The sequence below is a fragment of the Octopus sinensis genome, linkage group LG17 (genome assembly GCF_006345805.1).
Source record: "Octopus sinensis linkage group LG17, ASM634580v1, whole genome shotgun sequence".
NCBI classification, from domain to species: Eukaryota; Metazoa; Mollusca; class Cephalopoda; order Octopoda; family Octopodidae; genus Octopus; species Octopus sinensis.
In genome coordinates this window covers 35,834,322-35,854,904 of record NC_043013.1, presented here as the reverse complement: position 1 = coordinate 35,854,904, position 20,583 = coordinate 35,834,322, and the positions used below count along the sequence as shown (strand labels likewise).

The 20,583-nt window shown below is 37.0% G+C and overlaps 1 long non-coding RNA gene across 1 annotated transcript; it reads right to left on the bottom strand.

The window, feature by feature from the left end:
• Positions 1-5,878: 5,878 nt before the first annotated feature.
• LOC118766689 lies at positions 5,879-18,019 on the bottom strand. Its single transcript, XR_005002609.1, has 3 exons — positions 17,887-18,019; positions 16,211-16,215; positions 5,879-5,889 (listed from the first exon to the last, which is right to left on the bottom strand). It is a non-coding gene; the product is annotated as an uncharacterized LOC118766689 (long non-coding RNA).
• Positions 18,020-20,583: the final 2,564 nt, after the last annotated feature.

The following is a 20,583-nucleotide window of genomic DNA, read 5'->3' as shown; positions in this document are numbered from 1 at the left end:
TCTTTGTATTGTAATGTATATATATATATATATATATGTGTATGTGTGTGTGCATATATATATACATTAACATATATATACATTAACATATATATACATATATACATGTGCTTGTGTTTGTGTATTTGTGTGTGTGAGTGTGTGTTTCTCTTACTGTGTAGTACAGATTGTGTTTGCGTTTTCGCTATTTTTATGACCATTCCGTTTGCTTCTCATATATACATACTTCTCTGCCCACCTTTTTTTTTTCCTTCATAATTTTCTATTATTTCTTCCTATTACTTTTCTACTCCTCCTCCTCCTCCTCCTCTTCTTCATCATCATCATCATCATCATCATCATCATCATCATCATCATCATCATCATCACCATCACCATCACCATCATCATCATCATCATCATCATCACCATCACCACCACCACCACCATCATCATCATCATCATCATCATCATCATCATCATCTTCTTCTTCTTCTCCCTCCTTTTCTATGCTGTCTTTGTCTTCATCTTTTTTCTTCTTTGTATCATCATCATCATCATCATCATCATCATCATTATTATTATTATTATTATCATTATTATCATTATTATCATTATTATTATTATTATTAGTAGTAGTAGTAGTAGTAGTAGTGGTAGTAGTGGTAGTAGTAGTGGCAGCAGTAGCAGCAGTAGTAGTAGTGATAGTTGCAGTAGTAGCAGCAGCAGTAGTAGTGGTAGTAGTAGTAGTTGTTGTTGTAGTAACCTTGTTGTTATCATTTTTGTTTCTGAGTGTTTGTGTGCGTGTGTGTGTATATGAATGTGTTTATATAAGTATGTATGTATGTGTTGTTTGGTGTTGTGTCCTGGTATCATCTCCTTTATCTTTTCCTTTCCTTTTTTTTCTTGGTCTTCTTCCACCTCCTCCTTCCCCTCTTCCACCACCTCCTCCTCCTTCACTCCTACTTCATTTTTTGCTGCAATGAGTTAAAATAAACGATGTAGTCAATCATTTAACCAACAGAAAACATCACTAATTATAAATAATAATAAAAACAAAAAAAAAAACAAAAAGAAAACAAAAAAAAGCACCGTAACTCTGGTGAACTAAAATCCTCCAATCTTTATTTCTTTCCAGTTGTGAATAAGTTAACCCACAAACAATATACAGAGAATGGAGATGCTCAGAGACATAAAAGACAAATAATTGGATTTGGCACCAGTTCTTTTAATATGCTATTTACCAAACTAATGAGAGAACCTTTATATGGTCATTTCACCTGCTAGATACAACAGCTAAAATCCTTCAAATCACATTCTATTCTCTTCGGGAAAGGTAAAGAAACCTTGGATAATGAAATTCTTCTTGCCTCTTCTGTGTCAGTACCCCTGGTTTTGACCCTAGTGGGTTTTTTTCTATGTATTCCACTGTGAAGGCTTAGTGGTTAGGGTATTTAGTGGCTTAGTGGTTAGAGTATTTAGCTCACGATCATAAGGTGGTCGTGAGTTCAATTCCTGGGGATGCATTGTGTCCTTGAGCAAGTCACTTTGTTTCATGTTGCTCCAGTCCCCTCAGCTGACAAAATGCGTAGTACCTGTATTTCAAGGGACCAGTCTCAACACACTTTTGCCATCCTAAATCTCCCTTAGAACTACGTTAAGGGTACATGTGTCTGTGGAGTGCTCAGCCACTTGCACCTTAATAAATGAGCAAGCTGTTCCGTTGGTTGGATCAATTGGAACCCACATCGTCATAACCGATAGAGTGCCAGTTTACTACACCACTATCTTGAAGGCACCGAAGTGGCACGCCAGCTTAGCTCCTCTCCTCTTCTCTCATCTTTGATTTTAAGGACCATGTACCTGCTTCCATATACCCTGCTTACGTCAAGGACCTTTACATCTACATATCAGACAGCAACCCGTATGAAAACATCGTTCATTTTCACCAAAGAACAGGCATGTCATACTTATCTGTATCCTTTTTAGGTAGGGTCAATGACAGCACTGCACCGTCTTTTGAAATATGTGTTTCATACTCTTTCTTTCCCTTGAGGTAATGTTGAATACTTTGTTTTGGCTTGCAATGCTAGCCAACAATGAGCTGTTGTCTTTTTTCATAGTGTTTCTTTTGTTACTGTCCTTTAAAATTGTGCTCTTGCCACTTTTTCTTTTATGCTTCCTAAATTCTAAATGTTTGTGTCAATAACTTCACCTCTGTATTTGTTGTCTTTTCTTTCCTTTCTTTATATTCACACGGTTACCAGGAGCTGTATAAGCTGGTGGTTTGTGGGTCGAAGAACAGGACCCGCATGCCAGGTCGAGCGTGCTGCCCAACCACGTTGGGCCGATGTTATACCTTCCCTGGGGTGGATAAAGGGTCATCTCCACTCCAGGTAATTGAGTGGCCCCCTCGACTTGACTAAAATCTACACGAGTTCCTGTCGGATCCAACTACATCATGTCTGAAAAAAACTGGAAAAGTGTTTTCATTGCTGCCACCAGTTTGGTTTGTCCTTCCAACTACTTTTACGAAGATGGGTAATGTTGAACCACTAACAGACAAAGCAAAATGTATATTTGCAAAAATATGTGTTCACAATATAATTTCTAACCACAAACTACATCTGTTTTATGAAAAGACAGAAGTGTGACACTCTCCACCATGCCCATTCTTGAGTAAATTCATTGAGCATGGAGAGACTCCATATTTCACATTTTCACTTTCGCCTAGAGTTGACTCATGTCTTTTACCTCTTTTGGCTCGCAATACTGGTGAAATACAAGCTACTGTGCTAATACTTTAGCTATTGTCGTTTGATTTTGCGTTTTTTAACACTTGTTTGATTTTATGTTTCGCAAGTTATAGCTGTTTGTGTTTATAACTATGTCCGTTTGTCATTTTTTTGCTTTGTTTTGAAGCTATATCTGCAATCATTGGGTGAGGATGTATTCATTGTAGGCACAACTGTGCTTAGCATCTTCTCTTCCTGCTGCAAAGGTAATAGTCATTTCTTTTGTTGGAGATTTTCTAGCTTTCTCCAAACACCAATCATTATTTATCATCGCAAGCAGCCCCACGCTTGCCCTATTAAAAAGGAAGACACATTCAATTTGAAGATCGTCGCCACCCTCTATTACGGGTGAAACTTAGGACAAAACGATTTTGCTTTTTGCTCCTCTGTTCATTCACGAAGCTGCAAGTAGCGATGCTCTGGATACAGCAGTAACAGCACTTTTGAACCTACCATTGCAGTTGCTGTCCACAACATTCCCTTTTCATTTGTCTTTCTCTCTGTCTTCGGACAGAAGGCCTATAAATAACCCTTACTGTCAGACATATAGTGACTGAGCCCTCTGCCCTACGACACCACTATAATTGACCTGGTGTTTGCTCAATCGATTGAGTTTAGCTCCTGGGCTGCCTTGTGGTTTTCTGATGTGGGTAACTTCTCACCTTCTAGATATGTACAGTTTTGCGTAAAATTCACACCAAGTAAGGCTCTGATGTTTGTATCAATATCTCTGGCAGTAATTCTGGTGTTTTTAAGTCCTATACATAGTAGAGCAAGTCTGTGAGCCGACGTGGTCTGTACCGATTTCACCTGATCTTTGCATGTTTTCGGATCCCTTACCACATTCAATAGATCACACATCTGCACAACAGCCAATACTTCCTCTAACTCTTCTTTCCGTACGTTTTTTTTTTAAAGAAAAAATAAAACAGAAACACTACACCTTCCTTTTTCCTCCCTGGGATAAATTCGTAAGATAATGAATCACCTTTTTTTGTAAGGTACCTCTTCTAGTGTTTACTTTTTATAGCTTTTTTTTTTTAGCCAATTCAAATCGAATTGATATCTCTTTTTCACAACATTATGCGATAAAATGTCGCTCTTTTTTCGGTAATGGATTTTTAAATTTTCTTTCTAAAATATATATATTTTTTTTAGTTTTGTCATCTATTATGCATGTGGTGTTTAAGTTTTCTGCATGTTTGATCAATTGTTTGGGGGCGTGTTTCTTTATCGTAGAACCCTCCCCCCACTTCTGTTACTTCCCAGACAGCCACGTGCCAGTACGTAAACATAACAAATTTAAAACATTTAGAACTCTTTACTCTTTTACTCTTTTACTTGTTTCAGTCATTTAACTGCGGCCATGCTGGAGCACCGCCTTTAGTCGATCAAATCGACCCCGGGACTTATTCTTTGTAAGCCCAGTACTTATTCTATCGGTCTCTTTTGCTGAACCGCTAAGTGACGGGGACGTAAACACACCAGCATCGGTTGTCAAGCAATGCTAGGGGGATAAACACAGACACACAAACACATACACACACATATATATATATATATATAATATATATATATACATATATACGACAGGCTTCTTTCAGTTTCCGTCTACCAAATCCACTCACAAGGCATTGGTCGGCCCGGGGCTATAGCAGAAGACACTTGCCCAAGATGCCACGCAGTGGGACTGAACCCGGAACCATGTGGTTGGTTAGCAAGCTACTTACCACGCAGCCACTCCTGCGCCTTATTTTTTTTTTCTTTAATTTATGGCAGACCTTTATCTCAGATAATGCTGTAGATGTTCAATAGTTCCGAATTGCTTTATTGGTATAATGAACGAGAAAAACAAAAGGTTCTTTACCGATGTTCATCTCAGAAGGACATCTTCTGCGCAGTGAACTTTAAAAATGTGACCATTCACAACAAACAACAAAAACAATAACAGCAACTATAATAAGCTTTTCTTTGTATGACTACAAAGGTGGCCAATGTAGCACCACTTTTATGCAGTTTACTAAGATGTCATATTAGTAGTTTAATAACATGTCGATCCTTGACTATTTACAGCGGGCAATTTTTTCATTAATTTTTAGAGTGCTGAAACGTGGTAAGTTAAGGATAGATAACCCTGGCCTGCAGTTAATATTCGTTCCAACTGCTTGGCACCAGGCCAGCAATTTTGGGGGAGGGGGTAAGTCGATTACATCGACTCCAGTACTCAACTGGTACTTGTTTTACTGAACTCCGAAAGGATAAAAAGCGACGTTAGACTCTTCAGAACTTGAACTCAGAATGTAAAGACGGACGAAATGCTGCTAAGCATTTTGTCCGACGTGGTAACGATTCTGCCAGCTCACCGCCATGAGCCTGCGGTTAATATTAACCTACGTAAAATGTAACTTATGACCTGATGAATGCATGGTCAATTTTCGAGGCTTATCTTATGAAAAAAAAAAAAAAAAGAAAAAGCATCTTCGATATTGGAAACTGTCCAAGAATTTATTTTTTCAGAAGTACGAAGAATTCGAATAATTAAATTCAGTCATGTAAATAGACAAAAATCATTGGATTGGCAGAATTGTAGAACGGTTGGACAATGTTATGTGTTCCAATTACTTATGTTCTAATTTGAAATCCTGTCAAAGATTTTCTTTCTGCTTTCCTTCCTTTCGGGGGTCGATAAATTGAAGTACTACTCGTCTAGAACGGTGTATTAACCGAATTGTAAGAGCATTGGACAAAAAACGTTGTGTGGTATTTGTTCCGGATCTAAGTTCGTTCGTTACGATACCAGTATAAAACTGTATCGATATTGTTCTCCCCGTTGGATGACGTGGGTAGCATGGAGATGGAGCACTTGCTGCATCAGAAGCTGCCAGTCTTTTATTAAAAAGAAAAACGTTCACCCGAGGCTACACCGCGAAGAAGCACTTACCATGAGTTGATACATGGTCCAGATGGTCAGTGGACCATGCATATGTATGTATGTATGTATGTATGTATGTATGTATGTATGTATGTATGTATGTACGTATGTATGTATGTATGTATACAAATACATACAGAATCGTTAACACGCCAGACGAAATGCCTAGAGCATTTCAGCCATCTTTACGTTCTGTGTTCAAATGCTGTTGAGGTCGACTCTGCCTTTTATCTTTTAGGGGTCGGTGAAATAATTAACAGTCGAGCACTGGGCCTAGCCACCTCCTCAAGAATTTCAGGCCTTGAACCTACAAAAGAAAGGATGTGTGTGTGGGGGGGGGGGCTGGTCAAGTTTTCATTTGAGGTTCAGTAATATCAAAGGATGAAAGATATTTTCTTCTGGATAGGATGTTAGTCTCCATCAGGTAACTTTTCCATGAAAGGAAATTAAATTCCGTACTACAAGCCATTAGAAATATTTATCAGTTTTACAGCACGAAGTCCTGCACGCTATGATAGAATATCCCCCATCATAGTACCTGCTTACAAACGAACCAATGCGGAAGCCTTTGCGTGATCGTTCAGCCGGCTAGAAAAAGCAGCGAAACCTCACTTGCATCATACTCTGATTTCTTACAATCCTAAAAGAAAACGAGGGATACACGAAATAAAGTAATCGTAGATACAACATGCCTGAAACAGAACAGTTAATGCTGGAAAGTTTTTGGTCATAACCAGGGTTTACTAATGGGCTAAATAACAATTACAGCTTGTACTATATTTAAGAGATGGGGAATTATGTACATTATTTACATTTAACGGATATTTGTCCTCATCTTGTTTGTTAACACAACGTTTCGGCTGATATACTCTCCAGCCTTCATCAGGTGTCTTGGGGGAAATTTCGAACCTGGATTCTCATTCCTGGGTTCTCATCGAAAAATACCTTTGGAATGAGAACCCAGGTTCGAAATTTCCCCAAGACACCTGATGAAGGCTGGCGGGTATATCAGCCGAAACTTGTTAACAACAAACAAGATGAGGACAAATATCCGTCAAATGTAAATAATGTAAATAATGAACTACAGTTTGACTGCAACGAGTAGGAGTGTTCAGAAGTAGGACAAGGGTACCGCAGGGCTATAGACAGAATACAAATTGTTCACCAACTGAAGTACACTACATTTCTTAAACATTCCATAGGATTTGTACTTCTGACATCCTAGCTAGGCAAGCTTTGTTCTTTGCCTTTTACCCTTCCTTCGGGTTCGATAAATAAACTACCAGCCTGTAAAGTTCAGTGTCGTAGCTAGATTGTGTGCCGTCCGGGGACAGCCATTGAGTTTGCGTCCCCGTCTCCGGATGGCAAACTATACACAGATGCAAGTATTGTCATCTCCATAAAAGCGTGTCCATGGATGGGCGCCCCCCCCACCCCTAGTTACGCTACTGGTCAGTATTTGGTTCAATTTTGAACCAAATTCGTATACCCATCTTTCTCTGTCTCTCTCTCTCTCTCTCTCTCTCTCTCACACGTTTTCTCCCTCAAGTAAATCTCTGCTCAGAAGCGATAAATGACAGGACTCAATACAAATGTAAAGCAAAGGCGGCGAGCTGGCAGAAACGTTAGCACGCCGGGCGAAATGCTTAGCGATGTTTCGTTTGCCGCTACGTTCTGAGTTCAAATTCCACCGAGGTCGACTTTGCCTTTCATCCTTTCGGGGTCGATAAATTAAGTACCAGTTATGCACTGGGGTCGATACAATCGACTTAATCCGTCTGTCTGTCCTTATTTGTCTCCTCTGTGTTTAACCCCTTGTGGGTAGTAAAGAAATAGGTATTTCGTCTGCCGTTACGTTCTGAGTTCAAATTCTGCCGAGGTCGACTTTGCCTTTCATTCTTTCGGGGTCGATAAATTAAGTACCAGTTACGCACTGGGGTCAATATAATCGACTTAATCCGTTTGTCTGTCCTTGTTTGTTCCCTTTATGTTTAGCCCCTTGTGGGCAATAAAGAAATAGGCATTTTGTTTGTTTTTACGTTCTGAGTTCAAATTCCACAAAGGTCGACTTTGCGCTTCATCCTTTCGCGGTCGATAAATTAAGTACCAGTTGCATACTGGAGTCGAGCTAATTGACTGGCCCAAAATGTCAGACCTTATGCCTAGAGTAGAAAAGAATATAAATGTAAATCTTTTAATATTTTATAACTGAAAGGCTCTGATTTCCATTAATCAGGGGTACTTAGACCTGAGTCTGGTTTTCTTTTGAGTACCCACTGTCTATTTTTGAAATATTACATGAAAGTCTGAAGGAAACTCTTATCCTTATTTTCTTTTGTTCAAAAACCTTTGTGAACGACACGTACGAAAGTGGCTGCTTCAGGCTTACGCTTTTGATTTTATTTCTAGTTTTCGTGGTAATGTTATTATAAACATCATAAACTCCATACAACTGAAGTCATGAAACTGCTTTGCTGTGTTAAGCAATGTTCCAAAATAATACTTTTAATTAATATTTTCAAAAACAATGAGTGTGTACGCGGGTGTTCATTATACACGCGCTTGTGCAGGTGCATTCATATACACATGTACACTCAAAGACGCACATATATTTACAGAATTATATATTCATGTGCTTATATATATATATATATATATATATATATATATATATATATGTATATATATCACCGTGACCGACCAGGCTATCAGATGTTGCTACATATCGCTGGTCACAATGCGCTTCACATAGTTTTATGCCTTCAAATGACGCCACCCCGCTGGCTAAGCGAGCAGGCCAACAGAAGAAAGAGTGAGAGAAAGTTGTGACGAAAGAGTACAGCAGGGATTGCCACCACCCTCTGCCGGAGCCCCGTGGTGTTTTCGCTCAATAAACACTCACAAGGCCCGGTCTGGGAATCGAAACCGCAATCCTACGACCGTGAGTCCTCTGCCCTAACCACTGGCCATTGCGCCTCCACACACACACACACACACACACACACACACATATATATATATATGTATATATATGTATATATATATATATATATATGTATATATATATATGTGTGTGTGTGTGTGTGTGTGTGTGGAGGCGCAATGGCCCAGTGGTTAGGGCAGCGGACTCGCGGTCGTAGGATCGCGGTTTCGATTCCCTGACCGGGCGTTGTGAGTGTTTATTGAGCGAAAACACCTAAAAGCTCCACGATGCTCCGGCAGGGGGTGGTGATCCCTGCTGTACTCTTTCACCACTCTTTCTTCTGTTGGCCTGCTCGCTTAGCCAGTGGAATGGCGTTATTCGAAGGCTAAAACAATGCGAACGCATTGTGACCAGCGATGTGTAACTACATCTGATGGACTGGTCGGTCACGTGATCACGTGATATATATATATATATATATATATATATATATATATATATATATATATTTTAGTTAGTTAGTTAGTTAGTTATTGCATCCCCACCTCTCTCTCTGTCTGTCTCTCTCTCTCACTATATATATATATATATATATATATATATATATATATATACATACATATATACATATACACATATGCGAATTTACAAATACTCATCCACAGACACGCATATTGAAACATGTATCAATAAAACCTATTAATTAAACATTTCGAAAACCAACGTTTTTCTCTGACCCAAACCGAAATTTTAAAAAGGATTGTATTTATGTAAAAGACACTTAGCCGCGTGCTTACAAGGCGTCAATAGTTCAGTTCTTTTGTTCATACTATTGATGCCTTGAGTTAAAATTCTCAGTTTTTAGCTCAAAGGTCACAACACATCTTTGATTTTGAAGTTCCTGTTCCTGTGTGGAGTTTATGACGCTTATAATAACATCGCCACGGGAATCAGAAATGAAATCAAAAGCGTGTGTTTGAAGCAGCCATTTTCGTACGTGTCTTTCACAAAGGTTTTTAAACGAAAGAACATAAGGATATGCATTTTCTTCAAACTTTCCTTTCATTTTTCAAAAAAAAATTTAGACAGTGGATATTCAAAAGAAAACCTGGTTCGTTTTACTAGCTGATAATCGGAAACGAGCAACTCGGAGTATTGGAAATCGGGAACTTTCATTTAAACTCTACTATATTATATCTATCTATCTATCTATCTATCTATCTATCTATCTATCTATCTATCTATCTATCTATCTATCTATCTATCTATCTATCTATCTATATCTATCTATCTATCTATCTATCTATCTATCTATCTATCTATCTATAGTACATGGAAGACGTCATGTACATTTATTGCATATGAATGTAGTTACAGCATAAGCATTGCTGTTTCCGAAACAGCTGTAAAGATAAGTCTATTACATAGCGCGTTAGTTTACTATATTCCGTATTCTGTATTTCGTATTACATGCACATATATACATTAAGATTACTTGCGTTTAGCTGCCATTGTATCCCCACCTCTCTCTCTCTCTCTCTCTCTCTCTCTATATATATATATATATATATTATATATATATATATATATATATATATATACATACATATATACATATACACATATGCGAATTTACAAATACTCATCCACAGACACGCATATTGAAACATGTATCAATAAAACCTATTAATTAAACATTTCGAAAACCAACGTTTTTCTCTGACCCAAACCGAAATTTTAAAAAGGATTGTATTTATGTAAAAGACACTTAGCCGCGTGCTTACAAGGCGTCAATAGTTCAGTTCTTTTGTTCATACTATTGATGCCTTGAGTTAAAATTCTCAGTTTTTAGCTCAAAGGTCACAACACATCTTTGATTTTGAAGTTCCTGTTCCTGTGTGGAGTTTATGACGCTTATAATAACATCGCCACGGGAATCAGAAATGAAATCAAAAGCGTGTGTTTGAAGCAGCCATTTTCGTACGTGTCTTTCACAAAGGTTTTTAAACGAAAGAACATAAGGATATGCATTTTCTTCAAACTTTCCTTTCATTTTTCAAAAAAAAATTTAGACAGTGGATATTCAAAAGAAAACCTGGTTCGTTTTACTAGCTGATAATCGGAAACGAGCAACTCGGAGTATTGGAAATCGGGAACTTTCATTTAAACTCTACTATATTATATCTATCTATCTATCTATCTATATCTATCTATCTATATCTATCTATCTATCTATCTATTATCTATCTATCTATCTATATCTATCTATCTATATCTATCTATCTATCTATCTATCTATCTATCTATCTATCTATCTATAGTACATGGAAGACGTCATGTACATTATTGCATATGAATGTAGTTACAGCATAAGCATTGCTGTTTCCGAAACAGCTGTAAAGATAAGTCTATTACATAGCGCGTTAGTTTACTATATTCCGTATTCTGTATTTCGTATTACATGCACATATATACATTAAGATTACTTGCGTTTAGCTGCCATTGTATCCCCACCTCTCTCTCTCTCTCTCTCTCTCTCTCACTATATATATATTATATATATATATATATATATATATATATATATATATATATATATATATATATATCTATACAATATGTTACATTACTCGGTAGTCAAGATAAAACTCTGAGTTTCAGATGCCGAAGTGGAAATCCACAACACCATCTCTTCGGTTATCTAGCTATTTGAAAACGTTATGAAAAAATACCGTTAAAAATGAAGGGAAATTACTCTGTTATAACTCTGCTTTGCCTGCGTACTTATACATCGCTCGCAATTTTTCGTCATAAAAATTATATAAAAATACATAAAAATATATAAAAATATATAAAAATATATAAAATCTTCTTGGGACATAACACAGAAAGCATGTTCTATCCGTTTTCTTTAGGGGACCAAAAACGTAACAGAAATTTAGTCACATGTGGGCATGATCCGAAAAGCTCTGTCCTTGTATTTAGACATGTGGTAGGGTCTAAGCTGCTTTTCCAGATAAGCCATCTCTCCATGTCGCATAAACCGCACCTTCCGCTGCCGTTAGTGTAGGGCTTACATCTGGCCAAAATCTTCCATTGTATGTTATAATCGACACCTTTATCTCTTAAAGACCAAATATGATTGGATAATTGTGTCGCTTTTCTTTTGTTCCAGTGCCTAAAGCTCAAAGTGTGGTTATTGAACCTGGCCTTGAAATTACCCTCTGTCAGGCCACGTATTTCTTCGTCGAAACGGTGTCTTTAGTGGTTATAGAGTTTACGGTAGCTTCATATATGATGGTCTTGGACATGCAAGCTCCATTTAGCGGGCACAATTCTTTATTCCTGCATGAACAGCTGTTTTCTTCTTGTGTTTTTTGTATGTTATGATTGATTATGTTTTTAAAATTGGTAGTTGAACTAAAACTAATTTTTAAATTGTGTCTATTGAAGAGTTTCCTATAAGCATGGTTAACTGGAAAATGTCTATCTATCAGTGCTAGGAAATATTTACCTATATTGAAGGCCACCTCGGGTGAGTAAGGGGGCGTAAACCAGATGACCTTCCTATTTCTATTATTCCTTTTCCTTACTGTTGGGCTGGTGATAGGTGTATATTTTATTTTTTCGCTAAAACCACTATCTTTTAAAGCTTTATTATAAACTGGGGCAATGCTATTGACGATGTCCTCATTAGATGAGAGGCTAGAAATCCTCTTACTAATATTTTTAACTAAATTTTTGAATACTATAGGGGGATGGCATGAACCTACATTAATATAACTTAGTCTATCATTGGGCTTCCTATAAGGCTTATAAATATTATTATTAAGATCTAAGGAAACGTCTAAGAAATTGACAACCGTCAGGTTAGTGTCTATAGTTATACTAAGTCCGAAGTGTTTCATTAACTGGATAATATCCTTCCTAAAACGAAAAAAGCGAGGTTTACACAATTCGATATTGTTGATTTTTATGCCTCTATCTCTAAAGAACTGCTAGATAAAGCCCTAATCTTCGCTAGTGACTTCATAGAAATTAGTACCAATGATAAGGATATAATCTTCCATGCTAGAAAGACATTACTTTTCAGTGAGAATGCAAAGTGGGTAAAAAAAACACCGACACGGAGGGCGCTTTCGATGTGAGCATGGGTTCATATGATGGGGCAGGCATCTGTGATCTAATTGGACTCTTTCTCCTAGATACCTTCGGTAAGACATTCCCTAACGTACATTTCGCCATCTACAAAGATGATGCCCTCGCCTTAACAGCTAATACAAATGGACCAGCACAAGATCGTTTTAGGAAGGATATTATCCAGTTAATGAAACACTTCGGACTTAGTATAACTATAGACACTAACCTGACGGTTGTCAATTCCTTAGACGTTTCCTTAGATCTTAATAATAATATTTATAAGCCTTATAGGAAGCCCAATGATAGACTAAGTTATATTAATGTAGGTTCATGCCATCCCCCTATAGTATTCAAAAATTTAGTTAAAAATATTAGTAAGAGGATTTCTAGCCTCTCATCTAATGAGGACATCTTCAATAGCATTGCCCCAGTTTATAATAAAGCTTTAAAAGATAGTGGTTTTAGCGAAAAAATAAAATATACACCTATCACCAGCCCAACAGTAAGGAAAAGGAATAATAGAAATAGGAAGGTCATCTGGTTTACGCCCACTTACTCACCCGAGGTGGACTTCAATATAGGTAAATATTTCCTAGCACTGATAGATAGACATTTTCCAGTTAACCATGCTTATAGGAAACTCTTCAATAGACACAATTTAAAAATTAGTTTTAGTTCAACTACCAATTTTAAAAACATAATCAATCATAACATACAAAAAACACAAGAAGAAGAAAACAGCTGTTCATGCAGGAATAAAGAATTGTGCCCGCTAAATGGAGCTTGCATGTCCAAGACCATCATATATGAAGCTACCGTAAACTCTATAACCACTAAAGACACCGTTTCGACGAAGAAATACGTGGGCCTGACAGAGGGTAATTTCAAGGCCAGGTTCAATAACCACACTTTGAGCTTTAGGCACTGGAAAAAAGAAAAGCGACACAATTATCCAATCATATTTGGTCTTTAAGAGATAAAGGTGTCGATTATAACATACAATGGAAGATTTTGGCCAGATGTAAGCCCTACACTAACGGCAGCGGAAGGTGCGGTTTATGCGACATGGAGAGATGGCTTATCTGGAAAAGCAGCTTAGACCCTACCACATGTCTAAATACAAGGACAGAGCTTTTCGGATCATGCCCACATGTGACTAAATTTCTGTTACGTTTTTGGTCCCCTAAAGAAAACGGATAGAACATGCTTTCTGTGTTATGTCCAAGAAGATTTTATATATTTTTATATATTTTTATATATTTTTATGTATTTTTATATAATTTTTATGACGAAAAATGCGAGCGATGTATAAGTACGCAGGCAAAGCAGAGTTATAACAGAGTAATTTCCCTTCATTTTTAACGGTATTTTTTCATAACGTTTTCAAATAGCTAGATAACCGAAGAGATGGTGTTGTGGATTTCCACTTCGGCATCTGAAACTCAGAGTTTTATCTTGACTACCGAGTAATGTAACATATTGTATAGATAAATTTCCTCTATTTACATAATATTGAGGTCTCTTTCTTTCTTTTGTTATCTTACCGTTTTATCAATATATTATATATATATATATATGTATATATATATATATATATATATTATATATATATATATATATATATATATATATGTATATATATATATGTGTGTGTGTGTGTGTGTGTATGTAATGAATTAGATATGCTACACTTTGAGAGGGTCGCTCGCGACCATTCATATTGTGTTTCTGCATTCTCCAGCGAATGGAGGACAGCCAAGTCAGAGAGGGTCTAGTAACCTTTTCTCATCTAACATGCTATGAAAAGTCATCGGAAAAGAAACTAGAGCACATACCGGACTTAGACAGAGTGGTGATGTGTTGTACGACACAGAGCAGAAAGAAATTAATTACCTTTTGAGTTTAAATTCTCTCAGGATAGTCTTTGTATTTCATGTCTCCACAGTTGTCATTGGTTAACCCCTCGATCATTTTAGAAATTAATCAAACTTACGGTTCAAACCATTGACATTCCAGGTTTGATTATGCAGTTTTATATTTGTTTTCTTTTTTTTTTTTTGTTTTATTAGACACTAGCAGTATCGCCCGGCGTTGCTCAGGTTTGTAAGGGAAATAACTATAAAGCATTTTTAGAAAGTTATAGCCAAAAAATAGCAAAAAAATGGAAAAAAAATTATGGTAAATTTTTTTCGAGAGTTAAAAAAGGTGGAGTTGCGTCCCCTAGACGGTCTGTGGTTTGGGTTTCTGATTCTCGACCCCATGTCCAATTTATCGATTTTTTTCAGAACTGGAGGAACTTTTCAAAATTTTCGCTGCGTTAGTTTTGAATTATGACATTGGGCTATGTGTGTGTCAAGTTTCATCAGAATCGGTTGAAAGCCGTGGTCAGAGTGAGGGTACGAGAAAACAGACACACAGAAAACGCACAGACAAACTGCCATTTATATATAGAGAGAAGAGATAGTGTGTCTTAGGCTATATTGTCCGGTAAGTATGTTCTTTCTTTTTATGTAGAAGGCGCTAGGACGTGATTTGAGGAAGATTTGGTTCGTATTTTTTTAGTTGGTGGGTCCTCCCTCGCTGGCTTCTTTTTCCTGGGGTAGAGGAAGTAATACCAGTTATATTTTTGTGACCAAATGTAGTGTATATATTCAAGAAGAAGGAGAAAGGAACAGCGTCGCCGCCGACTACCACCATCACTAGCAGCAACAGCAGCAGCAATAGTAGTAGTAGTAGTAGCAGCAGCAGCAGTTTGAAGGAACGTAGAAAGAAAAGAGCAGTTTACACGAATCCGAAATCTATTTCTGTTCGGAATTATCACGACCGTTCTTTTTATCATGGAAATGTGCATTAGCCGTATATTGAAGAGTCGTTTTGATGGTATTTCCAATTATAGATTATCTGGCATTTATATATGGTAACGAAGAAGTAGTGCGTAGCTTGACATCGGCAATTAATCAATATGTGTTTGAAACGCCATTATATTCGAAATACTAATGGGAAGACTAGTCTCTCCGTTTTACTTAGTTTTTCCTAACCAAGCGTAATCCGTTGTGTTGCGCTGTATCATAAACGGATTCCAAAGGAAGGTGGGTGTTCCTGTATGCAAATCAACGAGTGATCATATACATCTCACTCTCTCTCTCTCTCTCTCTCTCTCTCTCTCTCTCTCTCTCTCTCTCTCTCTCTCCCTTCGCTTCGTGGTTGAATTTCTTTTTACTCTCATTCTATCTTTAGCTCCTTCTCGCTCCCTATCCTCAACGTCTTATCCCCTCCCCCCCCTTTCTTCTCGTCCTCTTATCTCTATCTAAATCCGTTGTCCTCACCTCAAGGAAACTTTAATTGGATTTAGATTATGCGTTACTTAACTAAAACTAAATCTAAACTTTAAGCCTAATGAAAATTTTCTTTTAAGCCTCATTCTTCCTAACTAAATTAAACTTCACCTAGATTGATTTAATCTAATATAATGAAATGTAGATTTAATTAATAGAAAAAAAAATGGGTGACAAATTAAATAGGAACCGAGTTTTACGAAATGAAACAGGATTCAGTTAGACGAAACCTTATCAATTATAAAGTAAACTGATATATATATATATATATATATATATATATATACACATAGTTTCCATGTAAGTCAACAAATGTTACAATTATTTATCGATTCCATCGATAAACAATCATATATTTAACAAATTAACAATGGGCAGGCTGTTGCAATGCTATTTACTGCCCCAGACTAGTCTTACAAAGTGCGCTGCCTTCTCTCGGTTCTACAATATTTACTCCCTTTTCGCAGTCTTACAATATTCACATTTCTCTTAATCATGTAATGTGGGCCCCTTCTCTCTTGAGAAGTCCTACATTGTGTTCCCCTTCTTCTCAAAGTCCTACATTATGTCCCCCTTCTTCCAGCCTTACAATATACGCTCCCCTCTTCTAACCGTAGAATTTGCGTGCCCTCTTCCCAATTCTACATTGCCCTCGTTAACAATTTTTTCCATAAATCCTTCTATCCTTGATTCACTTTGCCTGAGCTGAAAAGTGCAGGGAAAATCATAATTAACTTGTGCACAAGAAATTTATAGAATTGTTATCAAGTACATCACCGATTAAATCTGCTACCTGGGAAAATTTTAAATGTTTCACATCAAACCATGTGACAAGTCAAACGCAATACAATTCTTTTGTCTTCTATGAATAAGAGCAGAAGTTTCGGTGCAGCTCGAAATGTCTGGCGCTGAGGAGACATGTGTCTAGCATTGAGGAGTGTCTAGCACTGAGGAGACGAAACTAAATCAAAACATTGGTGTCTGCAGGTCTAGTAATAAATGTAAGCCTTATCGTCAGAATTTGAATTTTTGCCATTTTTATTTGGGACTAGTGTGCGTTGTTTGCGTTTATTTTAGCATTGTATCTTATGAAAATTGCTTTCATTATTAATTTATAAAATTTCATGCAATCTTATCCATAAATATAGATGCATCAACTGTTTATGTTGTACCACGCAGTTTAATTGTACCTTGTTGTAAAGTGTATAGTCATTCGGCGAGAAAGTTTCGTATTTATACGGCCAATATGCTAATTGTGGACGCGAAATTTAAAGCTTTCATATTTGCAATCAAATTAATCACATTTATTATTCGTAGCTTGTTCACGGGTTTACATGGTTGTGATTTCTTTTTGATAAGAAGGTATTTTTAACTTACGTCTTTTCTGATAAGTTATTAGTATTTGTTTATATTTCATTGCTGTGCATTTGTGTTGTTTTACGTGGATTTTTTTATCATTTGCATATAAACGTAATTGTGAGACCTCACTTAACGTTACTGATAAGCTCATGGAAAATGCAAATGAAATGAAACGATGTAAATGGAAACCAATGATAATAATGATGATAATGGTGGTGGCGTTGATGGTGGTAGTAATGATGATGATATGATGATGATAATAAGGGATGTCAGAAACATCTAGACAACATCCCAGGAGAACCATGTCTCAGAGAAATCTAATAGATTGTGCTGGCAAGTGCTGCCCACATCCTTAGAAAGACCCTATCAATTTAAATGTCTGTGTTGTATTACATAAAGATATCTCGCTACTGTCCCGGCCACGTCCCCTCTTCAAGCTTTCAGTAATACTGTAACATCTCTTATCCTTCACTTGCTCTAGGGTGCTGGGTGTGTTCCGGCAAGTGATTGCAACAAGCATGCAGATTAAAAGTAAATAACTATAATAATAATGGACAAAAACGAGAGGACAAAGGTCGACTGATACTTCGACTTCCAGGCAGACAAAGTGTTAGAGCACTGAAGGCCTTCAGGAGAAATAAGCAAGAGTGTCTAATAATCAACATTTTGTCATAAAAAAAATTTGACAAATATGGAAACCTGAAAATTGCGATAGCTAAGACGTGACAGATGCGAGAGCTAAACAAAGTTTTGTCTCTACTGTCATCGGAACATCAGGTTCAATATTACTCAACCTAAAGAAACATCTGGACACTTTAGAAAAACCCTATAATCTTGGTGTGTTGCAAAAATCGGCTTTACTTCAAACTGCATGCATACTGCGTAAAGTACTATATGTCTGGGATCCTTCTTGTGACTTGACAAACAGCACAAAGCACCAGCACGCACAATATTTCCAATCTACAACATCACAATACTGGATACTGTGCGACGGCTTCCATAATAATAATAATAATAATAATAATAATAATAATAATAATAATAATAATAATAATGATGATGATGATAATAATAAATGTCCTGATGCAGGACCAGGCAGTGGTTCCCATGGCTTCTGAACTTAACTGATTGGAAGTGTTATCATGTACATGTTTTGTCTTGGTATAAAAGATGGGCTACAGCAAATATTCTGCTCAATACCACAGATTTGCTTGTCAGTTGTTTGACCTTAACCAGTTGAGCATGTCCCTTAGTAGCTGACAATATGTACATCTCTGATCACGAGCAGAAGTAGTGGAGAAGCATCACAGCCATGTATTGAGAGGAATTCTATGGGGCTTGAATAATTTCACCTTTGGAAACACAAGTGTTCTGTTCGACATCCTTAAACAACAATTGTTCAGGGTCCTTTTGAGTGGGATGGGCTACTCGACGTGAAGAAAATTCTAAGTGGGCCCCCACCTGCAAGGTCATGCGCTGTTTTTCTTTATAAGAGCTCACCATGTCGTGCACATATGGTTGTGATGCATGTGCCTAGTGTACCCTTATCAGACGGGTAGTCATGATGGGTATACTGGGCTTCCTATATTTTACACCAGTGTCACTTTGATGGAATGCACTGCTCTCCCAATAACAACAGCAACAATAATAATATTGATAATAATGTAAGCAAGAATTACATTCTAACGAAGTATTCCTAGTCACAAAAACATCGACTAACATATAACATAAAAGCGAAAATATCTTCAATATTAAACATTGAAATATATAAATAAAAATCAATAAACTAATTATTTACTTAAATAAAATGTTCAAGGGTTTGTTATTGTAGATTTCTATTCTATTCGTTTAATTCCTTGGTAGTACATGCATTAATTCATTATTAACTTGTTTTGCTTTTGATCTGCTCTCTCTTTAAGGATCTTTCTCGGTAACAAATCGTCACAACTTTATCTAAAATAAAAGCCTCAAACAAATATTTAGTCATTGAAGTTCCTGATGGTTTTCCCTCCTCTTTTTTATCATTTTATTCTACGCAACGGTTTTGTTCTTTCTCCACGTTGTCGTCTTCACAGTGAGATTCAAATAATTCCTCTATTTTACCTTTTAAATATTGCCATACCTTGAAAGGGTTGCATCTCTATGGAATAGACAGTAGATGTACAAATACTGTATCATAAAAGACGTTCTTAAAATATGGCTTCAAATTTTGCCACAAGGACAGCAATTTTAGGGAAGGGGATGTGTCGATTAGATCGACCCCAGTGTTCAACTGCTACTTATTTTATCGTCCCCGAAAGGATGAAAGGCAAATTCTACCTCGGCGGAATTTGAACTTAGAATGTAAAGACGGACGAAATGCCGCTAAATATTTTTCCCGGCGTGCTAACGTTTCTTATTTCTTTATTGCTCACAAGGAGCTAAACAGAGGGGGCAAACAAGGACAGACAAAGGGATTAAATTGATTACATCGACTCCAGTGCGTAAATGGTACTTAATTTATCGACCCCGAAAGGATGAAAGGCAAAGTCGACCTCGGCGGAATTTGAACTCAGAACGTAGCGGCAGACGAAATACCGCTAAGCATTTCGCCCGGCGTGCTAACGACTCTGCCAGCGCGCTACCTTACATAACGTTATAACCCTTTCTACTAAAGGCACAATGCCTGAAATTTATGGGGGAAGAGAATGAGTCAATTACATTGACCCCAGTACTCAACTGGTACTTATTTTATCGACCCCGAAAGGATGTATGGCAAGGTCGACCTCGGCAGATTTTGAACTCAGATCGTAACGATAGACGAAATTCCGCTAAGCATTTTGTCCTGTGTGCTAACAATTCTGCTGGCTCACTGCCTTAGACGTTCTTAAAATATAGAAGCTGAATGACTAGTAATGCTATCTATTATCATTGTTTATTCATCTTTATTTCACTAAACTGAAAACGCAACAAACAGCAAAATATACAAATAGAAAAAAGAAAGGAAAATATATGCAAAAATTCTGTTTGACAGACGTAAACTTTGAAAGTTTTTATTTTGGGTTTTATATATTTTCGTATCATTAGGTACGGGTGTGGATGTGTGGTAAGAAGCTGGTGAAGGTCACGGGGACATTCTCA